Raw genomic sequence first — 17595 nt, 5'->3', positions numbered from 1 at the left:
TTAAATTTTTCAGAACGTGGTTGTATAAAACATAAATTTTCCCTTGCTGGTACTAAATACGTGGAGAGCGTAACTTTTTTTCTAGCATTTGTCTTTTACCGTAAAGGCAAGGCGGATGCCTTGAGTCTATGGATGAGAGGAATTCTGCATTATCTTTTGTGTATAAATCACACCTGTAATTCACCATCTAGTAAATTCTAGTTTACTTTTTTTTTGAATAAACTTATTTCTTTATTTTTGGCTGCATTGGATCTTCGTTACTGCACGCGGGCTTTCTCCAGTTGCAGCGAGCAGGGGCTACTCTTCATTGCGGTGCGCAGGCTTCTCATTGCGGTGGCTTCTGTTGTTGTGGAGCGTGGGCTCTAGGTGCACGGGCTTCAGTAGTTGTGGCACGCAGGCTCAGTAGTTGTGGCTCGCAGGCTCTAGAGCGCAGGCTCAGTAGTTGTGGTGCACGGGCTTAGTTGCTCCGCAGCATGTGGGATCTTCCCGGATCAGGGATCAAACCTGTGTCCCCTGCATTGGCAGGTGGATTCTTAATCACTGTGCCACCAGGGAAGTCCCTCTAGTTTACTTTTTAAGAGGAACAAGAACTTGGAGAAACTTTTAACAACCACGTCTTTTTTCTCCCCAATATTTATAGTTGTCTTGTCCCTAGACCTAATCTACCATCAGTTTTTCTTAAGCTTGTCGACTGAAAAAAAAATGCACAACCGAAAAGTTGAGAATTATGTTTTATTTGGTGGACAAAACTGAGGACTTAAGCCCGGGACACAACCTCTCAAATAGCTCTGAGGGACTGCTCCAAAGAGGGGTAAAGGAGGAGCCAGGGTATATAGGAGTTTTTACAACAAAGACCAGGTGTCGGAACATCAACAGATTACAGTTAAAGAAAACAAGATATCTCAAGTTAAGGACTTTAGCGCTTTTCTATGTGTGGGAAGACACAAGAGTCTGGACTTACTGAATTCCTTTGATAGGCACCTCAGCTATCCGGGGCCAGTGTCCTGTGCTTTCTCATCCTGAGTCTCCTGTGGGTGTATCACCAGGGATGGCTGCAGCTGGCTGACTGCTAGATGGTGGGCATTCTGTTTCTATCCTGAGTTCTGTGAGGGCGGCTGTAACGTGATGGCTTGGTGGCTGCAACATCCTTTGTTCACTGAAAAGGCGGGCAACATTTTTTCATTGATAAGCTACTTGTCCTTTTTAGTTTTTCCAAAGAACCCAACTTAGTTTTCATAGAAACAAGAACTTTGAATGAGTCCTAATGTAAACGGGTGGGGGAACAAACACAACATACTCCTGGTGAGTGTGCAAACTTAGGTGATGGGAGCAAAGTGAAACAGGCGCTCTTGAGGGGGCTCAGCCACTGTGTTTTTCCAAGAGAATGGAGACTGTTGGTTAACCCAGCAAGGTTTTAAAACGGAGGTCAGTTGCAGACCCTTGGACTCTGTTGCTCTGTTGCAGTGGTTCCCCACCAAGGGCAGTTTAGCCCCCAGAGGACATTTGGCAATGTCTGGAGACATTTTTTTGATTGTCACAGTCTGGGAGGGGGGACACCACTGGCATCTAGTGGGTAGAGGCCAGGGATGCTGCTAAACATCTGCAAAGCACAGGACAGTTCCTCACTAGAAAGGATTATTTGGCCTAAAATGTCATGATGGTGCCCAGATTGAGAAGTACTGCCCTACTGTGGTTTAACTGGATTTATTATAAGTCCAACGTAGTTTTAAAAGATACTAGGGGGACCCATAATATTTAAATATGTACAGTCTGGGGACAAAAATCAAGAGTTAGAAGATTAGAAAGAAGAAAAGGTCATTGTACGTTAACTCTGGGTTGCTCCTGTTACTGTGATCAAGCTCTAAATATAGATCTAACCCTCAAGGTCAGCGAGAAGGTCAGAAAAGTTCGTTAATTCATTCCTTACGAACTGAACAAATACTGAACAAATACTGATTGAGTCCTCGTGTGTTGGTCTCAAGTGATGGAGTGATAAATAATAATATAGAATTCAAAAGGTATTTCTGTTGTGATCCATGTTATAAAGGAAGACTAGGGGGAGGGGTGCTTCTTAGCTGGGGGGTACCCACAATTCCGTATTCTGTTTTAAAGAGAAATTTCTTAGGCAGGTACTAAATTCTTAGAAAAATTGAATACATGTGAGGCCTTCAGCTGTGTAGTGGACAGTGCTTTCAACTACGGTTTTGTTGAAGGAATGGAAACATTCTCTCGAAAGCCAATAGCAATGAAGGCTGAAGGTTTAATACCATGTGGTTATTTAGGAAAGAACATTTCTATGGGAGCTGAAATTATAATCACTTATATTTTTAAGGCAGCATGGCTCCAGGGGAACCACCATGTCCCTAAAGTGCCCAGGTGCTGTCACAGACAATAGGTGAAGGGGGGAGTTCTAGAAACCGGGAGGAAGTCCTCTATTTGGATCGACAAGATGAGTATGTAAAGACAATGTGAGTTTCAAGGTGAGATTCTTAACCCAGGGTTGACATATGAGCTTTCAGAGGTCCACGACAGTTATAATTGTACACCACATTTTGTGTATATGCGTATGTGTGTATCATTTTTTTCTATGTAAGATGTTTGTATTTTTAATGAGATTATTGTTTTTCTTTTCTATTATAGTTTATTACAAGATTTTGAACATAGCTCCCTGTGCTATACATGGGACCTTGTTGTATATCTGTTTTATATATAGTAGTGTGTATGTGTTAATCCCAAACTCCTAATTTATCTCTCCCCACCCCTTTCCCCTTTGGTAATCATAAGTTTGTTTTCTATGTCTGTGAGTCTGTTTCTGTTTTGTAAATAAGTTCATTTGTGTCATATTTTAGATTCCACATATAAGTGGTATCATATGATATTTGTCTTTGACTTACTCAGTATGACAATCTCTAGGTCCATCCATGTTGCTGCAAATGGCATTATTTCATTCTTTTTTACAGCTGAGTAGTATTCCTTTGTATATGTATATATCACCTCTTCTTATGAGATTCTTAAAGCGATTACATGACACGAAGAATATTATGCACCACTGTTCCTAAGAATTATACCTTGTGTCCCTCAGTCTCAAGTTAAGCCCTCCTCCACTTTTAGAATATCTCAGCAGTAAGGCTGCATCTGCTCCTCCTTGCTTCCCATTCCTTCCAAGAACACATCTGTAATCGAAAGATAAGATACTGCAATTAGGAAAAAGTAAGCTCTGAAATGTATCTCTGGTCGCTCTTACTCACGTGCTGCAGAGCTTCCCTCAGTGACATATCATTTGTGCCGTTTGAATTGTCATAGCACCTGCCTTCAGCCATCCCAACTGGTCTGACATTACAACAAAGAAATGAAAAACAGCAATTTGCTACAAAAATAATTGGATTTTGTGTAGTACGTGTTCCTTCATAAACCTCAGGTGACAGAGATCAACACGAAGACACACCCTCCAACGAATCCGTTCCTAAGTGATTCTTGGAAAGAGAGTACAGTGTGCTTTGTTTCGGTGGAAAACATCCAGTTGCAGTTTGGGACTCTTTTCCCTCCTATTTTCCTTCTGTATGTCGTACATTTTAAAATTTGAATGTTTTAAACTCAGTTGAGCTCTACCACCAGAAAGCAGAGGCAGATATTTTGCATGTGTGTAAAGTGTCCTTGGGAAGTGACCATTGAAACATTTATGGGAATTAATCAGAAATGTGATGAGTCGATTCTAGATTTCTAAACAGCTGCATATACAGTGCCCTCTGCACCCATGTGATTCCGGAATGCCCTGGCGCATTGCATTATGGTTCTATTAAACACATTTTTATAATTTACCAAAGTAATATCTTCTTTTTCTTCCAGAGAGACAACCACAGAATTAGCTGGAAGTCTACCAAGGTAAGCAGAACACTTTGCTTATTCTGTACGTGAGCTCTGATGCACCCCCTGACAGAAGACCTGTGTCGCCTTGGAGAGGTCTTCTTCACTTTCTCTTCCTCATGTTAGATTTTAAGACCTCATGCTTCACCATGTAAATGCCAGAAACGGTGTATGAGTCGCATGTAAGTGATGTAACCAGGAGGTCATGAGGGTGATGTCCATATATGACTTAGAAATCATTCTCATCCCTTGGAAGTTATATCACATGTACCCGTGAGTATATTGGAGCTATTTTCTCCGCAGAACTCGTAAACGTGCCGCTTCCTTTATTATACTCATGGTTATTGGTAATCTACAGGCGCATTGAATTGTTTTTTTCTTCAGTATGTTCATTAGTAGTATTGCGTTCAAGTATTTATAGATTTGTGAAAATTTTGAGCTTCCTCTAGAGAACTTACACCATAGTTTTGATGATATATAAATGCATTTGTAATTCATATCATCATTTAAATACCTAGTTACTGTCTCACCAGGGAAAGAAATCAATATATAAATTGATCGATGTCTTTAACATATTTTGGATATCTTATGTCACTATATGAAATAAGAGATGATTGCAGGATGCCAATGACAGACAACTAGCCATCAGAAATGATTACCACTATTTATTAGAAGAAGGGGAAAAAAGTAAGAAAAGGAGTGGAAATGTTTTAAGAGAGATTTTCCTGGGCATCACATACAGCACCTAGTATCGCGCCTGAGTCCTGGAAGGTGCTTGGTAACCGTCTGTGAATGAATTAATAGGGCATAGGGTTTTGCCTGGGAAGTGTTGGAAACAGAAGGCAAGAGAATCTCAAGAACCAGAAAAAGAAGAGTTTACAGATGTGATGATGAACAGCACTAGGGAATCGGGGAAGGGTACATATTGTCACCATCTGTTCCAGGAGATAAGCACATTTGGTTGCTTTTTTTTTTTTTTTTACTGTAAAGAAAATCTTTGCTTATAGGATCATGATTAACATGGCTACAAAACTGTTTACTGTGACCCAAATGTTTAAGTTAACCGTATGTCTTAATTCTTTGGATAACATCCCAAAGAAGCATTTCAACCGCGTGCTAGTTTACAGGGTTAAAAGTGTGCCTGTGTTCTGGCGTCCCAGCTGAGTTTGTTTGTCGTGGTGCTTTCACTCTGGAGAGAGTCCAGTGTGAAGACCGAGGCACCTTGTCATTTTCTGGAAGAGAGAGAGTTGTGTATCTGCCCGTGTTTGTGGTGCAGAAGTTAATCCCCAAATAATGGAATGAAGGATGACTTTTAAACTTTTCTAGAACGGCTAAGGAGTGGGCCACCCGCGTGTTGTCAGATGAGACCCACACAGAGCTGTAATCATGCAGATAAGAATTACTGAGATGTCTGCGAAATCTGGTGTGCACCCTGAATTCTATTAAGTACTGTTCTGTTGTGAATACCAAGTGGCAATTCCCACATTCACCTCGAATGATCTGTTGTAGCTGGTTTATTACTGGAGGGAGTCTGCTCTCTTCTTGAGTTTTGTGGGAGGTATTTTAGTAATGAGCCTACTTATTGTTTCTTTCCATGAATTTTTGTTACTCTAATATTGCTTTGTGTTGAGAATAAACGCAACACCAATCCCATTCTAACTTCGGTGTGCATTCATTGAAATATACGGTGGTAAGGGTGTGAATATGTCAGTTACTTCTCAATTATTCTTCTAATGTAGCTTCAGGTATTCTTTTGACTCTCTCTGGGGGCAGTTTGGGACATTATCCATCGACAGTTCTTTCCCTTCTTCACATTACCATGAATGTGATTATCTGATGATGAAAACTTCTCTTGCCGTCCAGACTATTTCTTCTGTTAGCGTTTGTTTGTTTTACAGTCTTGTAGAATTCAATCAGTTGTTCAACTTTCAGCCTTTTTTTTTTCTAGTTTCTTCAGCCTGTCACTGGGAAAGTGTAAATGAACCCTGGAAAACCTTGGTGCATTTAGAACGAGGCACCTGTCGTTAACTCGGTTTGTTTGTTGGCTAATGGTTAGTGGAACGTGACACGTTGGGGTCTTTATCCTTTTAGTCATAAAAGTGCGCTTACGCGGCGACATCTAGGAAAAGTGGAAAATTGCAATTCAGGCAACTGCCGACTTGTGATATGTGGCTGCAAAGGAAGACAGTGGTGTTTTACAGCAAGTTTGTGCTTTGGTTTTCCTTGGCTTTGACTGTCTTGAAATTTTCTGAAAGGCCATTTATAAATATTGCACAGAGATGGGGTATTTCAACTTTAGTTGCTTTACATAGCTGGCCACCGGTTGATACTATTCTGTGAATATGTACAAATCATACAGCAGTGGATTATGTATTGGTGGTTAAAAATGCATCGAGGCTGAGATGAGATATGTGTACAAGGTACTTGAACAGACACCTGGTTTGTCTTTCATTACGATTGGTAACCTAAATGTATCTATGAATTCTTGCCATTGCTGAAATTAAAGTCTGGTAATAATATATCACCAGAAAAAAATTAGATTATATGAGCAATGTGTAAAGCATTGTAATTATATTATAAATATTAAAACCGATGATCTTGTCGGGATTAAAACAAATATTTAAGCTGGCCACATGTTCCACTCATGCTGTCCTCTTAATCTTGAAGTGTTCTGGCAAAGGGATGTATGGGTCCATTTTCTTGAGCTGTGAAGAGGATCATTTTTAATCTTACATATGACTCCGTGCTTTATTTTGCTGTAGCAAAGGACAATTGTTTTTCTCCATTGCAAGCATGCCTTTCAAGACCTTTTTCAATGGTGCAAAGTTTTTAGTTTAGGTAGATGTGTTTTAATTAAATCATGGTAAAATCCCAATTGTTCAAATGGAATGGAGGCACTAAAATAGTTATGATAAGCTGGGGTTTTAATATAAAGGATGACTATACAGAGGAAAACTTTATTTTGGATAGCAGAGTAAAGGTGTAAACAAGGTGTATATTAACAGAGGTTTTACTGTTATCCTGCAATATGAGTGGCTGTTTTTGAAAAAGAGAGAGCATTTTAATTCCTTAAACATAGTCTCCTGTTTCTCAGCATAAACGAAACAATATAGAAAATACAGCTATTTAACAGACCTTAATAGGAGCATCTTACAGACTACAGTGGAGATTCATGAGCAGTTCTTTTTTTTTTTTTTTTTTTTTAATTTATTTATTTATGGCTGTGTTGGGTCTTCGTTTCTGTGTGAGGGCTTTCTCTAGTTGTGGCAAGTGGGGGCCACTCTTCATCGCGGTGCACAGACCTCTCACTATCGCGGCCTCTCTTGTTGCGGAGCACAGGCTCCAGACGCGCAGGCTCAGTAATTGTGGCTCACGGGCCCAGTCGCTCCGCGGCACGCGGGATCCTCCCAGACGAGGGCTCGAACCCGTGTCCCCTGCATTGGCAGACAGATTCCCAACCACTGCGCCACCAGGGAAGCCCCATGAGCAGTTCTTAAAGCTCAACACCCAGAAGTCAGGATGCTCTTTGAAAAACATTAAGTATTGGTAAATGAAGCTTACAATAATTAAATATGTAAATAAGATGCGATTTTTTACTGGATTTTAGCAGAAACCAATGGAGGCAGGGGCCAGAGATTAAAGTTATAAAAGAAACACTTAACCTTCTTTCTTCTATTTTAATCCAATAACTTGATCTTTTTTCTATGCTTCCTCAGAGGGGGTTAGGAAACAAGTACTCATTGGAAGCAGTGGAATACCCAACGACTAGAACTCACTGTACACCATCAGATTATTATTTGAGCTTCTCTACCAAGAAGTTAGAGCTACTTGGTTGGTGTGACTCTCAGAGAGAAAAATCACGACGTGGCAGTTTCACTTATGGAGTTGTGGTCTTCAGTTATGGGTCTTTGTTATCTGAAATTTGAACTCAACAGGTTCCATGCGGTGGGAGGGCAAGACTGAACTCTCTGATTGACCAGATTTCTCAGTCATGGTTATCACTGGTCAGGTAGCAGCAAGGGGCAAACGTGGACACGAAGAGAATCAAAGCAGTCGGCCAGCTCAGCTCTCCACTTGTGCTCTGTGGGCTCAGTTAGGTGTTCACTCACCTGTGGGGGGCTTTCGTAGGTGACAGAAGCTCGTATTTCTCATTGCCCTCAATTAAGGTGCTGTCTTCTGAAAGAACTTGAAAAATTAGAAGATGAGAATGTTGGTGACACCAAAAGCAAAGGCAACAAAAGCAAAAATGAACAAGTGGGACTACGTCAAACTAAAGAGCTTCTGCACAACAAAGGAAACCATCAACAAAATGAAAAGGCAACCTACGGAATGGGAGAAAATATTTGCAAATTATATGTCTAATAAGGGCCTAATATCCAAAAATATGTAAAGAACTCACACAACTCAATAGCAAAAAAATCCAACAATCTGATTTTTTAAATGGACAGAGGACCTGAATAGACATTTTTCTAAAGAAGACATACAGATGGCCAACAGGTACATGAAAAGATGCTCAGCATCACAAATCACTGGGGAAATGTAAACCAAGACCACAATGAGCTATCACCTCATATCTCTTAGAATGGCTCTCATCAGAAAGACAAGAGATAACGAGTGTTGATGAGGGTGTGGAGAAGGGGAATCCCCATGCTCTGTTGGTGGGAATGTGAATTGGTGCAGCCACTATAGAGAACAGGATGGAGGTTCCTCAAAAATTAAAAGTAGAACTACCATATAATCCAGTGTTACCACTTCTGAGTATTTATCCAAAGGAAGTGAAAATAGGATCTCAAAAAGATATCTGCACTCCCACGTTTATTGAAGCTGTATTCACAATAGTCAAGACATGGAAACAACCTAAGTGTCTGTCAGTGGATGAATGGATAAAGAAGTTGTGGTGTATACATACACTGGAATATTATTCGACCATGGGAAAGAAGGAATTCTGCCATTTGTGACACCATGGAGAGAGCTTGAGGGCATTGTGCTAACTGAAATAAGTCAGACAGAGAAAGACAAATACCGCATGGTATCACTTATGTGCAGAATCTAAAAAAAAGTCAAACTCATAGAAGTAGAGAGCGGAAAAGTGGTTGCCAGGGCCTGGGGCTGGAGGAAATAGAAAAAAAGAATGTTGGTGTATCCAGGCCAACCTTTCACTAAGTAATCTAGAACTGATGAGCATTTCCTATCTTCTTTATAATCCCTAAGAAAGAACAATTTTCTCAAATTCCTGAGACCCAGGTCTGGTGCAGTTTGATATTTACAACATCTGTCATTTATTCATTAATTCAGTAAAGGTGCATCGAACGCTAGCTGTATGCCAAAAATGGTTATAGGCTCTGTGGTGGAAAAGAAACCGAGCATCATCTCTTCTCTTAGGTAGTGTAGTCTAGTGTAGCAGGTACAGATAATCACAGTGCTAGGTGAACAGTGTTTAATGCCATAAGAGAGGTTGAAAGTCATATAAATAAACAAAAGGCGCCAAGGGATTTCAGCAGCAAGGTGGGATACCGCTGACTGGAGGAAGCGAGGACAGCACCGTGAGTCAACCTCCTGAGCAGGACGTGGACAGGCAGGTCAGGGTTGAGCATGTAGCGGTGGAGGGGGCTGTGCGCTCCACGCAGAGAGAACATCATCACCCAGGCGAGGTGTGCAGGGACTGTGCGCAGGGAACAGGGAGTGGTGCCGTCTTGTTGGATGGAATGCAGAGGCATGAAGAGGTGCTTGGAGGATCACTGGTTGATGTGAAGGGTTTAGACACCCGTTTGAGGAGCTGTTATTCTCTTTGATACTGTTCATCCAGGGAGTGTTCTAAGCTGTTGCTTACAAAGAGTCATCTGGGCAAATTGACGGAATGGATTTGGGGAAAGAAAAGACAGTTGACATTCTCCACATGGGACCCTGTGGTACTCCCAGACCTTATCATTCCTAGAGCTCCCCTGTCTCAGATTCACTATTTGGCTAACAATAGAAAACAAGCCTTCTGGTTCAAGTGATTGTTTTCCAAACCTTACACTGCCCAGTTTCCCGCTTCCAGCACCCACCATCATACTGCACACCGACTCTGAGGCCACACTTGCAGTTGGTAAGAAGTATTCTTCCCTGCTCCAACCTGCACCTCCTAATCTTTTACAGTGTATCCCCCACTCATAGTCTATGACTAAATTCTTTCCTGCATCAACCTTTCCCAGGTTGAATCCGTTTCATAAAAGGCACTGTAGCAGTATCAGAGTGGAAACTGCATATTGAGTTTGTAGCTATAGCTCAAGAGGTCTGAGAAGACCCAAGGTTAATGTGGTGCCCTGGTGTATTCTCTTCCTCCTCTGCCACCCTCAGCATCTTGGGTATGATGTGCCTCATGCTCACAATATGACTGCCACAGCTCCAGCCATCACATGGAGACACAGCTCCAGCCATCACATGGAGACATGACCACATCTAGTGAAGAAGGGCATTTTTTTTTCTCATGTATTTCTATTTTAGGAAAGAATTTCTTGCCTATGCCTAAGCTTTTACGGAGGGGAAATTGGGTTTCTGGTATTGGCAGCCTTTATAATGGGAGTCATGTTCTGCCATCAGGAAGAAAGGAAGGAGTCAGGGTAGGGGGGAAATGGCTTTATGTATGTAAGGAGTGGTATCTGCCACAAGAACTCTTCTCTCACTTAACCCTCAGCCTATTCCAGCTGGGCTTCTGACCCTTTCATACAGTCCTGGTCAAGGTCAACAGCAACCTCCATCTAACAAAATCCATTGGCCGGTTATCTGTTTTCTTATTTGGTCTCTCAGCTGCACTCAAAGTAGGGACTTCTTCCTTCCCCATGAAACACCTTCCTCGTCTCTGACACCAAATTCTTCCAGTTTTCTCCCTCTCCCACTGGCCGGCCTTTCCCAGTCTGCCTGCCTGTTCTTCCTCCTCTGCTGGACTCCACGTGCTGAGCTTCCCAGGGCTTCCTTTGGCCATTTCTCTCTTCACTTGTAGAGAGGGTGTGGAGAGAGATGTCATCAAGTTCATCTTTATGAGGATAGTTCCCATTTTCACCTCTCCAGCCTCAACTGCTCCCTTGAGCTTCAAATCTGAATACCCAGCTGTCAGTTCAATATCTCTTCTTGGATATATAATCTTCAATTTGATGTGACCAAAGAGAACTCTTGAATCCTACCCCCACCCACCTTACCACCATGCACCCAACTGTTCAGACAAGAACTCTTGAGTCATTTATATTGCCTCTTTTTCTCATACTTAGCAGACCATCCATCAGTAAAGCCTATTGGCTCAACCTCTAAAATTCATCTTTAATTTGGCCACTTTCTCCATCTCTTTCTAAGCCATCATAGACACCCACCTGCACTATTAAAATGGCCCCTAACTGGTCTCCCCCTTCCTCTTTTGCAAACCATGCTCCACATGGTAGCCCAAGAGATCTTTGAAAAATCAATCAAACCACATTGTTTCTGGCTTCAAACTGGGTAGTAGTTTCCTCTCGCTGGGAATAAAGTCAAAACAGCATACTTCGGCTTCCAGGGGCCTCCGTAGGCTGCCTCTGTCTACCTCTGCAACCTCATTGCCTCCTGCCCACCCTCTCCTTTACTTTGTTCTTTACATACTGGCCTTTCTTTCCTCTTACTTCCTCAGAGCTCCCGCCTCTGACCACCCTGTTCTGTGTAGTCCTCTCCACAGCAGTTACTCACGGTCACATCACCATATTGTATTGTTCACACAGCACTTGTCGTTGTGTGTTCATTTATTTGTCCATTTATCTATTTTCTGTTCCCCTCCCTTCATCCCCAGAACAGAGTCTCCTTTGGCTTTCTTGTTTATTCCTCCATTCACAGGACTCCCAACAGAGCTGGCAGCCAATAGATGTTTGAATGACTGTGTGAGCCCACATTTTAGAAGAAAATTGAGGACCAGTCTCTCAGTCTTTGCATTTCTTCCTCTGTCTACTTGGAAGTCTCTTGTCATCTCCCAGTTCTTTTTCTCCCTCCCCAAACCATCTCTCACTCATTCTTCTAGACCAGGGTTGGCAAATTATAGCCCACAGACCACATCCAGCCTGTGGCCTGTTCTTATAAATGTTTTTATTGGAACACAGCCAAACCCCTCTATTACATTGCCAGTGTCTGGTTTTGTGCTACAAAGGCAGAGTTGGGTAGTTATGGCAAAGACTGTATGACCCGGCAAGCCAAAACTATTCATTATTTACTATCTGGACACATCTTAGATGCCATTTCTCCTCTGAAGGCTTCTCTGTCCTGAAGGGCTTCATGACTCTTCTATTAGTGTCCAAAGTCTCCAGTGCTAACTCCTATCCTAGTATCTGTATCGTTGATAACAGAGTTCAGTGGAGGACTTTTAGACCTTCTCCACTAAGTAAGACATGCATTGAGATCTTACCAGTATTCATAGTTTTCCCTCAATGTCTATCAGTGCCTGGAACATAGTAAGCCCTCAGTAAGTATTTACGTAAGTCTTTGAGTGAATGGATGTTTGGATGTGTGAATAAACGTTTGGGAATTGGGAAGTGTCCTAGTCTGCTGGGGCTGCTATAACAAAATACCATAGACTGGGTGACTTAAACATTTATTTCTCACAGTTCTGGAAACTGGGATGTCCAAGATTAAGGTGCTGGCAGATTCAGTGTCTGGGTGAGGTCCAGCTTCCTGCTTTACTGCCTGCTGCCTTCCTTCTGTGTCTTCACCGGGTTGGGGTTGGGAGGAGGGGAGAAGGAGAGAGAGAGCCAGCTCGCTGGTCTCTTCTTGTATGGACTCATAAGGGGTCCCCATCACGAGGACCCTAATGACCTCATCCAAACCTAATCACCTCCCAAAGGCTTCACCTCCTGATTCCATCACACTGGGCATTAGGGCTTCAACATATGAATTTTGGGGGGACACATTCAGTCCCTAAGAGGAAAGGAAGGAAGGAAGCGTTGAAGAAACCTCCCAAAGTAACAGTCTTATACCAGATATATGATTTCGGCCTTCTGTCACCCTTCTCACTCTGCTCACTGCATTATACGCTTGGCACTCAGAAAAATGCATCTTATTGGCTGGAAAGTTATTAACCTAAGTTTGACTGTTACCAAGCTGTTTCAGAGCTGTTGCTGTTGAGTCTCTGTTAGCACAAAGGTTAAGAGATTGGGCTTTGGGCTCAGACATGCTTCCATCTTTTGTCTGCCATTGCTTTTTGTTTGTTTGTTTGTTTGTTTTTGCGGTACACGGGCCTCTCACTGTTGTGACCTCTCCCGTCGCGGAGCACAGGCTCCGGACGCGCAGGCTCAGCGGCCACGGCTCACGGGCCCAGCCACTCCGCGGCATGTGGGATCTTCCCGGACCGGGGCATGAACCCATGTCCCCTGCATCGGCAGGCGGACTCTCAACCACTGCGCCACCAGGGAAGCCCTGTCTGCCATTTCTTAATCGTGTGACCTTGAGTGAGTGAATTAATATCTCTGTCTCAGTTTTTCACTTGAAAATTTGGAAAAATTACGTTACCCATCATGGTGTCACTGTGAAAAGATAATCTATATAAAGTATTTAGCCTGACACCCAGGGAGTCATCAATACATGGTAGCTCTTAGAGTGGTGTGTTCAAAGGTAGCTTTGTTGCCGGTATTTGGGTAGTGCCCCTGTCAAGACAAGATGCCTTGTTGCATTATAAGAATCGGCCTAGTGAAGTGGTTCAGCAGGTATGCTCTGGAGACAAACTCCAGAGTGTATTCAAGTCTCTGTTCAGCCCTTTACTAGGTCTGCGATCTTGGGTAAATTTCTGCACCTCTCTGTGCCTCATTTTCTTTATCTGTAAATTGGGAGTCATAATAGGACCAACTGTTCTGAGAAGGAACTGAAGTGATAGGTGTAAAGTGCTCAAAACAATGCTTATTTTATTGTAAGGAAATTAGAGTGGCATGCTAGTCGAAATTTGTAATGGGGGATATGAAGGAATATTAAGCCATAGGCCATAGAAACCTCTAATTCAGATATTAATTATTCAGTGGCTAGATTTTTGCTATGCTATGGATGATTATTGATTTAAAGCAAAATGTCCCAAGTATTAAATATAAATTAATTAAATTAAATATAAAGTTCCCTTGACCTTGCTATAATGTATGAAAATAACAATTACCCAACGAAGTATATATGCAGATCCTGCCCATGTGTCTTGGGCAGCTCTATCAGGAACATGGTTTCCATTAATTCTCCAAATAACCTAAATCAAAACATTTCATTCTTTATGGATGTAAATAAGAGTCTATAGTCAGTGAATTAAATTACACTTGTTTTATAATACAGTGTTCTGATGTGTAACAGAGTATCGAAGGAACGATCTTTACAAGGAAAACTTTAGAATATTGTTAAGTTACTCACTGCATGACCTATTTAAATGGCTCAGATTCTTCTTGTTGTAGACTGCATAATTAAATTTTAAATGGAACATGATAAAGAAGTTATACTGGTGATCTCCAGAGACTTCGATACCCTATTTGGCTCTTTATAAGAGTATAACAAAGGCATACTTTAAAATTTAATAAAGGCCTGCCCTAATTTTTTTCCCTTTTAGATTTTCTTTATCTGCTCAGGAATCCAAAGCTGTGTTACATTATCCACAAGTGTTACCTGAAATAAATGATGAAAATAAAAATTCTTTAAAGCACATTTATCCCAATTTGAGAATTCCATTATTTGTGCGTGAGAGCTTTTGTGTAGCCATTGAACTCCTTGAAGATAAAACCTGCCATTTCCCGAATGTGTCACCATAGAGAATTGGGGCTTTATTCTTTCTGTTTGTGGAAGCATTCATATCTTCAGAGCTTCCAGAGCAAAGGGGTACAAAATGGATTCCGTGGAGGATATAATTTTGCAATTAGAATTCCTTATTTGCTATGTAGAAGTTGCACTTCTTGAGAGGGTTGAAGGGAACACACACACACACACACACACACACACACACACACACACACACACACACAGCCTGTTGGAAGAAGGGCTAATGCAGAGTAAAGGAGAATTCCTGGGTTGAGCATCCTAAGAGCTATTGGAGCCTCTTGGGTAAAGAATTTTGTTTCATAACCTTCCATCGTTCATTTTCTTTTGTATTAGAAGGGATGCTGCCAAGATAAAATTATATGTTAAATAAATTTTTCTCATATTTACTTAATACTGCTTTGTCGTATAAAGCATATTAGGAGAAACGCTTCTCTGTCTTCCCTAAAGGATTTCAGATTTTGCCGTCCACTGAGCTTTGACAAAACACCAGGTGCGAGCTTTTCTCTTCCCACCTGAAGAAGGTATAAGGTTTTTATTATACCTTCTTAAAACATTTGCCTCCATCAGTGTTTGGAATGTTCAAGCTCCTAAGGTCACATAAATTAATAAAATTTATTCTCATTTATACATACATTTTTTTTTTTTTTTTTTTTTTCTGTACGTGGGCCTGTCACTGTTGTGGCCTCTCCCATTGTGGAGCACAGGCTCCGGACGCGCAGGCTCAGCGGCCATGGCTCACGGGCCCAGCCGCTCCGCGGCATGTGGGATCTTCCCGGACCGGGGCACGAACCCGTGTCCCCTGCATCGGCAGGCGGACTCTCAACCACTGCGCCACCAGGGAAGCCCCTATACACACATATTTTTAAACCTTGTAAACCTTTCTTTTCAGATTAGGTTTTGTAAATGTTTCTATTATGTATTTCCCTTTGCCTTCTTTCTGGCAAATATACAGATTTCCTTTTGGGCCCAAACTACTCAAGCATCTGATGTTGGTTTCATTTTTCAAATAAGCAACATTAAACTCACATGCCGCTATATAAAACCAAACTGAGGCAGCGACACAAGCCATCCTTAACCCTCTGCTTCTCATGCTTTGGGTGGGGGAGGAAGGATGGAACGTCAAGGAATAATGCTGAGCTACATAAAGGATGCTAAAGAGAAATCCTTATCAGGGGCATGGTTATCCAGTGAATACGTGGAAATTCTACTTTACCAACACAGTACAACATTTGAGACCCTCTCTCAGTCAGATTCAGACCTATGAAAATCAGGTGAGCATCTCCAAGAGTAACACCTGGTGGCCTGCAACTCATTATAATGCACCGAGTTCCCTTTCCAAAGCAGAGGGAAATCATTCCCAAAATAGGCTTTCAGTGAAATAGGTTTCTGTGAATAGTTCACAATTTAAAAAATATATGTAATGAACAATGAAGATGCTTACGGACATAATAAATTATGAAACTTTAAAATTAATCGGTCGATATTTAACAATATTGTTATTACTAGTTGCATCACCGAGCACCCATATGAACAAGGAACGGGGTCCTATGGAGGATGCAAGGTACGATGCATCCTGCTTTTAAGGGGTTGTACAATGACCCCTGCTTTTAAGAACCAAAAAATTCTAAAAGTGGAAATTTGGTTTATAGTAGGAGCAAGTATGTTCTTCACTAGCTCTCCATGCCTAGGACAAAGTCTGTCACGTGATAAGATGAAAAATTTTCTGTTGAATGCATTAAGTATCATATCAATTGACCAAATATTTAAGTTTGGAGGAGAGCGAGAACATTTTTTGGTAAGGCAGTTAGAAGAATCTCACCATGAAGGAGGTAGATCTGGGAAAAGGCACAGCAGTAACAAAGCAAAGAGCGAGGAATATGGAGTTTTGAAACAGGGATCCAGCCAGCTGGTTTCACTTGGGTGGTTAGTTGAGAGAGTAATGAAATGTGAGAGAAGTAGGTAGAAGCCAGCTTGCACACTTTAAAGGGATAGAAGAGTTTTCCTTTTGCTTTGTTTTGTTTTCAGTGAGCCATTGGAGGTGTTTGTTTGAGCATGAATATATGATTCAAAGAGTATGTGAGCGAGGTGACTCTGATGGTGTCCTGCAAAAGGTATTATTCTGGAAAGAGCAACACCAACCCATAAACTCCGTGACGACTAGGACCAAGTCCATTTTGCTCATCTCTTTTATCCTCAGCACCTAGAACAGTGCCTACAGGTGCTCAAATATCTACCAAATGAATTAATGGTAAATGGGAGATGAGGATTTTTCCAGGTAGTTCAAATGAGGATGATAAATACGTGAACTAGATTGGTCTCTGTAGAAAGAAAAAAAGCAGTGATTGATTACAGAAAATGTTGGGAAAAACACATCAGTATTACTTGCTGAAACTCAGGCAATGAAGGAGAAGTTTCCGGTTTTTCTTGCTTCCGGTTTGTCTTGCTTCCGGTTTGGGCACGTCATTGGTGTCACCCATCAAACCCAGCGAGAGAGGTCTGGAGAAGGCTTGTTGGGAAATGCAGGGCTAGAGAAAGGGTTGCTTCACCATTGAGTTTGAGATAAAAGCCAAGTATTTAGGTGAGCATTTCTGGTAGAGGGTGAGGGACACTTGTGGATGTGGAACCGCAGGTTTGAGCGTTGAGTAATGAAGCGTCTAGGGAGTTGCTTGCACAGAAGTTTAGTTGAAGTCATTTTGTGCACGCATGGGTTCTGTGGTTGTCTGTCACAGTGACATCCTTTGCCATATTAGGCAAGATGCAGATTTGATTCGGAGTCCTTGAGGGCAAATGATGTTGAAGCAGAGATGAGTGTAATACTCAAATTGTTTCTAATTCATTCTGGAAATTTCTCAAGAGAATGAAAAAAGGAAGTTCTCTGGGGGGTGACTTACATATAGACTGTGCTTTCCCTTTAAATGCCTACCTCAGTTGCCATCTTGGTCCTGACCCTCACTGAAAATT

The 17595-nt window shown here is 41.7% G+C and overlaps 1 protein-coding gene across 1 annotated transcript in view; it reads left to right on the top strand.

Moving 5' to 3' along the window:
• The first annotated feature begins 3851 nt into the window (after positions 1-3851).
• Positions 3852-17595, top strand: part of CELF2 (CUGBP Elav-like family member 2) — a 397933-nt gene continuing 384189 nt past the window's right edge. The window contains exon 1 of the mRNA XM_032621812.1: positions 3852-3882. The gene's annotated coding sequence lies outside the window, so the exon portion shown is untranslated. The remainder of the gene's footprint in view (positions 3883-17595) is intronic.

This window comes from Phocoena sinus, chromosome 2 (assembly GCF_008692025.1).
Source record: "Phocoena sinus isolate mPhoSin1 chromosome 2, mPhoSin1.pri, whole genome shotgun sequence".
Lineage (NCBI taxonomy): Eukaryota > Metazoa > Chordata > Mammalia > Artiodactyla > Phocoenidae > Phocoena > Phocoena sinus.
The sequence above is the reverse complement of the archived record's forward strand: the minus strand, read 5'-3'. Positions and strand labels throughout refer to the sequence as shown.